At 43.3% G+C, this 6,884-nt stretch overlaps 1 long non-coding RNA gene across 1 annotated transcript in view; it reads right to left on the minus strand.

The window, feature by feature from the left end:
• Positions 1-6,431, minus strand: part of LOC131382953 (uncharacterized) — a 50,671-nt gene extending 44,240 nt beyond the window's left edge. Inside the window, exons 1-2 of the long non-coding RNA XR_009212583.1 lie at positions 6,389-6,431; positions 2,489-2,606 (exon numbers count right to left, since the gene is read on the minus strand). This is a non-coding gene — a long non-coding RNA (uncharacterized LOC131382953). The remainder of the gene's footprint in view (positions 1-2,488; positions 2,607-6,388) is intronic.
• Positions 6,432-6,884: the final 453 nt, after the last annotated feature.

Raw genomic sequence — 6,884 nt, forward strand, 5'->3', positions numbered from 1 at the left:
CAGGAGATCCCTTGGCAGCAGTGTGGAGAATTGAATGCGGGGTGGGAGAGAAACCAGAGCAGGGAGAACTATTAGGAGGCTATTGCACTCGTCCAGGTGAGAGGTAATAAGATCGAAGTTGAAGCAGTGGTGGTATAAATGGAATGAGGGGAGGAGATTGATTTTTTTTCTGCTGAGATTTTGATTTAATCAGGAAAGAAGAAATAGCAGATTCACCAATATGTTGCCTCTCTACTAGAGGAGATAATATTCCATTAAAAACATCTAAATTGCAACCTTGGATCTCTATCTCCCCAGGGCATACTGCACAGAGCCAGCATGTGAAACCCCTGTGGATACTATCGTGAATGTTTATGTGTCTCTAGAAGTGGACTGGAGGCAACGAGATAAAAAGCCTTATTTTATGGCTATGGCCCAGAGCATTCGTTTCAGAAGGAGAGGTCCCTCTGGGACAAGTTGTGAGATAAATCTTACAAAGGTGACATGGTTATTCATTTCCACAGAGTCCCATTTTTCACAGGGTTTCTACATCCAACTTTTATCCCCTTGTCTAGGGCAACTCATCAAGAAATGTGCCTACCTAGAAAGCTGGAGTTACTAACCATATATGACTTCTAATACAAGGGCTCCAGGTTTCCAAACAATTTTTCTATTCAAAGTAGGGAAGACGGAATGGGGCATGGGACTCCAGGAACAGGAGGGCATGACAGAAAGTAAGCAAGAAAAAGAGACAGTGCAGACGTTCTCAGGTGGCCCTCCCTGCTACACATTCATGCAATGCTTTTTATGCCATTTTTCCCTCTCTCACGCTCCTTCTCCTTTAAATTGTAACAGTATAAAATATTTAAAGGAATACATTTGAAAAGACAGTAAGTCATCTGTAATCACATCATCTTAGCACAATTAGCTTTCCTTTTCGTGCATTCATTCCTAGCCCTTGTCCTCCATTTGGGTGGCTAATTTTAGAGTTCTTATTGGAATATATTTCTTCGGCCCAGTTCCCCAGAAAAGCAGACTCTGAGTCAGATCTCCATGTTGGAGGTTCTTGGGCACAGACAGCATCCATCATGGGGAGTAAGGGAAGCAGAACTAGCCAGAGGAAGACATTGGACTGAAATGCAGTAACCCCTCAGAGTTGCCCCAGATGAAGGCAGGCTCCCACCTTTGCCAACCAGTTAGTGAAGTCAGACCTCCTCCAGGGAAGGCCATCACTGCCAGTGAGAAGGTTCCTTTCAGACAAAGGCCAAGTCCAGAGAAGAGCTCAGCTGAGAGTCACAAGCAGCCAACATTCCTGGCAAGTGGGAGAAAGAATGCCTTGATCTCAAAGGCCATACCTAGGCATGCAACAAGCATATGGAATCCACAGCATAGGGATCAGTAGCACTGCACTATATTAGCAATCTTAAGCAACACGACAAGTCAGCTGGGAAATCATGGGCTTCTTCAGGGTCACACAATGCCAGGTGTCAACTCAACTCTCTTTCTTCCACATACCAGCTTTTTTTTTTTTTTTTTTTTACTTTGAGTTCTGGGATACATGCGCTGAATATGCAGGTTTGTTACATAGGTATACACGTGCCATGGTGGTTTGCTGCACCTATCAACCCATCACCCAGGTTTTAAGCCCCGCATGCATTAGGTATTAGTCCTCAGAGGAGCACCTCTGAGCCCAAGTTTCTTTAATGTTAAAATGAGAAAAATACTAAAACCTGACACTGAGGTTTGCAGGAAGATTAAATAAGATAGCATATATAGGGTATATAGCATATAGTAAGCACTAACGAAATCAAACTTACTATGATTAGCGTTCAGTTCATCTTTGGTCTGTTGAAACATTACATGTGGTGGTCACGTTTAACAGCTGCGTAATATTGCATCATAATGAATAGTTGCATTACTTTACTTAACCATCTTCTAGTATTTGATACAAAGGTTGTTACCAATTAATCACTATTAGAGAGCAAGTAAAAATATGTCTCTTTGCCATCTAACTTTTTTTTGTATTTTATTGGTTCCTTAATTCTCTTAGATAAATTATATTCCTGTGTCAAGTAATGTGGATGGCTTCTGTACAATTCTCATTTTCTAAGTCATTCATTCTCTGCAAGACTGTCATGAGCCTCCTGTCAATGAGAAGTGCTGTCACCCAAAATTTCTGACAGAGCTTCAGCTTCTTCTTCCAGCTCAGACTGTATGATTGCAGAATCTTTTACTCAAAATATAAATGTATGAAACAACAAACAAGTTGAAGTTGTGTTTTGTTTTGGGTCAACTCTGTTATACCCCCAGACACACACATACACACACACAATTTCAGAAAACAAATTCAGGCTGGGCACAGTGGATCACACCTATAATTGCAGCACTTTGAGAGGCCAAAGCAGGAGGATTGCTTGAGCCCAAAAGTTCAACACCAGCCTGGGCAATACAGTGAGACACCTGTCTCTACAAAAAATTTTTAAAATTAGCCAGGTCGGATGGCACGCACCTGTAGTCCCAGCTACTCAGGAGGCTGAGGTGGGAGGATTGCTTGAGCCTGAGAGGTTGAGGCTGCAGGGAACTATGATCACATCACTGTACTCCAGCCTGGGCGACACAGTGAGACCCTGTCTCAAAAAAAACAGAAGTCAAATTCAGACAATTCGCACCTTTAGTTTCATAATTAGGTTGGTTTCATAGTTTTTCCCCTTTTACAAAAAATAATTTATGGTGCTAGTTGCCATGTTTAGGATATACGTAAATGTAAATAATATGAAATAGAGAAGAAAATTGTTTTAAACACATTGACAGTTTTAAAAAAGAAAAAACCTAAAACATAGCCAAAAATGATTGTAATAGTAGTGATTAATTCTGGGTGGTTGAATAATAGGGACAGCCATCTTCTCCTTCTCCATCCTTTTCAGTATTTTACAAGCATTCCACGTGTTCATGTCCATCTTAGAGCGCAGGGGTGGGGGCAAGTTTGGGCATTTGTCAGACTGACATGGATACAAGACCTGCCTGGCCACTCAATGGCTAGATGACCCCTTGAACTTTACTTGCCGGCTCACAGGGTTTCTGTGAGGACTAAAAGATATTAAAGCAAATATAGCTGTCCCTAATGAGTAGTTGGCACCCAACGAAGATTAGATTCCCTCCCCTCTAAAATGGAGGTGAGGACGGCGCCACCTGGTGGCCCCTGAGCTGTCGGCCCCTTCCATGGGACCAGGTGAACACTCCCCCACTCATACTCCTTTGTGGCCACCTCCTTTAAGGCTGAGGCTCAGAAGGATTAAGAATAAAGAGCAATTATAGAACAGATACTGAATAATCAGTTAATTAACATTTCAGAGATAAGGGAACAGAAAACTCAAATCCCACAGTATAAATGAATGGCAGGCTGGGTCAAAAGGATCCAACTCAAAAATGTTCCACTCAGAGCCAGAGGAGGCTTCCCACTCCCAGCCTGGCTGGTCTTTTGCTTTCTCTTCTTGTCTTACTAAATCTTTTATCTCCCTCTCCCTCCTCCTCCCTTTCTCTAATACTGTGCTCTCCCTTTTCTCTATGGCTCCTGTTGTTATTTTGCCAATTTTTCCCATATTTCCCTGTTTTCCTTCCCCTGGATTAACTGAGCAACTTGGGGTTTGCATTCTGTATTTTAATATTATGGGAATGGAGGCTTTGATTTTTATGTCCAAAATATTTTATCACGGTTTTTATTTTAAAAGGTGTATATATCATGAAAGAAGTATGTTATTTGAGTCGGAGGAAAGCCACAGAAGGAAAGCTTCCCCAGTGGTTTAATGTTGATCCTGGATATTTTGAGCCTGTCAATTTGCTCTGTGAGTCTGCTTTCCAGATATGTCAGCAAGACTGCATAGGCCTCAAGCGTTTTCTTGGGATTCCCCAAAGAACTAACCCAAGGAACACAGAGAGGATTAGCAGCCTCTGAGACCCATGCAATTCCTGGAATATTCTGATACAACTACTGTCTCAGGTTCAAAGGCTTTACTCAGGGTAACAGGCATCCTCTCTGAGCCAGCAGCCCAATGGTACAAGACTGGATCCCTGGGGGTTGGCAGTGGTAGGAACCTAGGAAAAGGGGTCACAACAGCCCCAGCAAACTAATGTACTTTCCTTTCTGGCTTGAGCCCCATTGGGCAGTGAAGGAAGTGTATGGCTGTATTAGTCTGTTCTCAAGCTGCTAATAATGACATACCTGAGACCGAGTAATTTATGAAGGAAAGAGATTTAACTGACTCACAGTTCCACATGGTTGGGGAGGCCTCACAATCATGGCGGAAGGCAAGGATGAACAAAGTCACATCTTACATGGTGGCAGGCAAGAGAGGGTGCTTGTGCAGGGGAACTCCCATTTATAAAATCATCAGATTTCATGAGACTTACTCACTATCATGAGAGCAGGATGGGAAAGACCTGACCCCAAGATTCAATTACCTGCCACCAAGTCCCTCCCACAACATGTGGGAATTACAGGAGCTACAATTCAAAATGAGATTTGGGTGGGGCCACAGCCAAACCATATCAACGGCCAACAGTCACTTCTGTTCGCAAGTGGGCTGTGGTCTGCTACTCAGATCAAGATTAAGAGTATAATGGGTGGTGAAATCCACATATGCCTGGACCACAGACAGCAGGATCAATATAGGTCAGCAGTGTCATTTGCGACAGGAGAGACTGCAATGAGCAGAGTTTAGATTGACACAAAAAAGTACATTTTTATGAGAATAGTAACTCCTTGATCTTCAGCTTTTCCTGAAATGTCTGTCCAAATTCTCTTTGGACTGAGTTCTATTTCTTGGTTACAAAGGCAGAGAGACATGCCATCCTAGACATTTAGGAAAGGAGAGGCAAACTTTTGCATGTGTTGTCAACATTTAGATGTCAATCATTCAGAACAAGCTATTAGAAACCCTGGCCTTTCCAAAGAACCCAGCTGCAAAGAACTGCAGTTCACAAGAGCGGCACTGCCTAGCTGAGTGCTCATACCCCAGTTGCTGTGGTCTGGCCTTGACTTTGGACCCAACAGCTTTGATGACAGTGCAACCCAGACTTGCTCCACTCGGATCTTATGCCACTTAATGACAATCCCCCAGAATCCAGATTGGCCAATCCCTAACCTGACCCAGGCTACACAATTAGTTTTAGGTATACCATGCCCCTCACTCTCTCCAGTGACTAGGAGGCCCTGGTCTGGCCAAGTTCTCCTGCTTAATATTATTAGTACTGGTCATTTTGGGACTCATGACTAAGAAAGGACAGTAATGGAAAGCACTCAGAGCTCTTCTCCAGAAGAAGGAGGTGATTATCTGTCAGCCACAGCCCAGGCAATTGAGTATGAATGCTGAAGTTTTCGCAGCCTGAAAACTACGATAAAAGGAAGGAGAAACCCCCGGGTGGTCAGGAGACTCTGGTGGATTGCACCAGATAGAAAAATAGGAGATGCCACCAACAGGGCAGACATGCCATGGAGATGGACCTGGAGCAGAGGGGACAGAGACAGGAACGTATCTGTAAAACTCCACCTACCCATAGGACTAGAGTATCATCATCTATGGCAGCAGTTCAGTTCTGGGCAGAGCCTCAGAGACTCACAAGACAGTTAAATCTGATGGAATCTAAGACATGTAATTTAGGTTATCTGCATTTAAAACTACCTCAAAACGTAGTGAATTAAAGCACGCTCCTTTTTTATTTTATTTCCTGTTATTCTGTGGGCTGGCTGGACTCAGCTGAATGGTTCTCTCCTCTGGGGTCTCTCCTGAGGCTGCAGTCAGGTGGCTGCACCTTCCAGGATACCTTCTCCCACATGTCTGGCTGCAAGTTTGGGGTGTTTCTCTCTCCCCATGTGGTCTCTCCACATGGGCTTCTTTCCATGGCAGCTGGACCCTAAGAATGACCGTTCAAGAAGGACAGGTTCCCACTGTCTGATTGTGCCACACGTTAACACTGCATTGACCAAAGCAGTGAAATGGCCAAGCCCAGAATCACAACAGCATACATACCAGGAGGTGAGGTGCATGGGAGCCCCAAATAAATAGCTGATCATATCTGCACTCACTCAATTGTTTTTGTGCTGCCAATATTTTATCTTATTTTGTTCTCTTCCTTTCTCCATTAATATTTTATATAGTTTTTGTGAAATTCCCTTCTTTTCTCAGCTGAGCCAAATGAAAAACAGATTTTTTCCCCACTTCACTTGAAAATTCTAAAATGAAAGCAGTGCCACTTGCCCTGCTCTCCTACTTAAACACGCACACACACACACACACACACACACACGACACACACCCATCGTGATGGTGACCATGGAAGTCAGTTGGACCAACACCCAAAGAAAGCTGAGCCACTGGGAAGGCAGTCATTACCCATGTTCAGCTATCCTTACCTGAGAGTCTTCCTTCCAAACACTCTCAGCAAAAACTTTCCAGTGCCCTGAGTTTGGTTCTTCTTTTAAGGGAAGCTGCTTCCTCACACAACAGACATTGTTATGTCACTGGTTACAACAAAGCTCTATCACGACTCAAGGACTTTCAAGACAGTAGCCTGAGCCCAGTTACTGAATGGTGCTGTTTCATCTAATGTCATCAGATCTCTAAAAAGATATTCACCTGAAAGTTGAGTGAAGCCTCTCTATTGTCGTGGGACCAACTCCTTAGTGGTATCTACAGCATAGTGACCCACTGCAGTCTCTGACAACTTGAACTAAGAAATAACTCAATCTCCTTATTAATGGAAAACTTGATTGAAATGGAAATTGTATGTACTTCTCCACTTATATAATCACTGAACAATGCTAGAAGAGTTCTGCAGGCATTTTGGCTGCATTTAGCACCTTCTGTTTCTTTTGTGAGTAGGGAAAATTCACGCAAAGAAAAAATACA

The sequence above is a fragment of the Hylobates moloch genome, unplaced genomic scaffold (assembly GCF_009828535.3).
Source record: "Hylobates moloch isolate HMO894 unplaced genomic scaffold, HMol_V3 SCAFFOLD_3, whole genome shotgun sequence".
NCBI classification, from domain to species: domain Eukaryota; kingdom Metazoa; phylum Chordata; class Mammalia; order Primates; family Hylobatidae; genus Hylobates; species Hylobates moloch.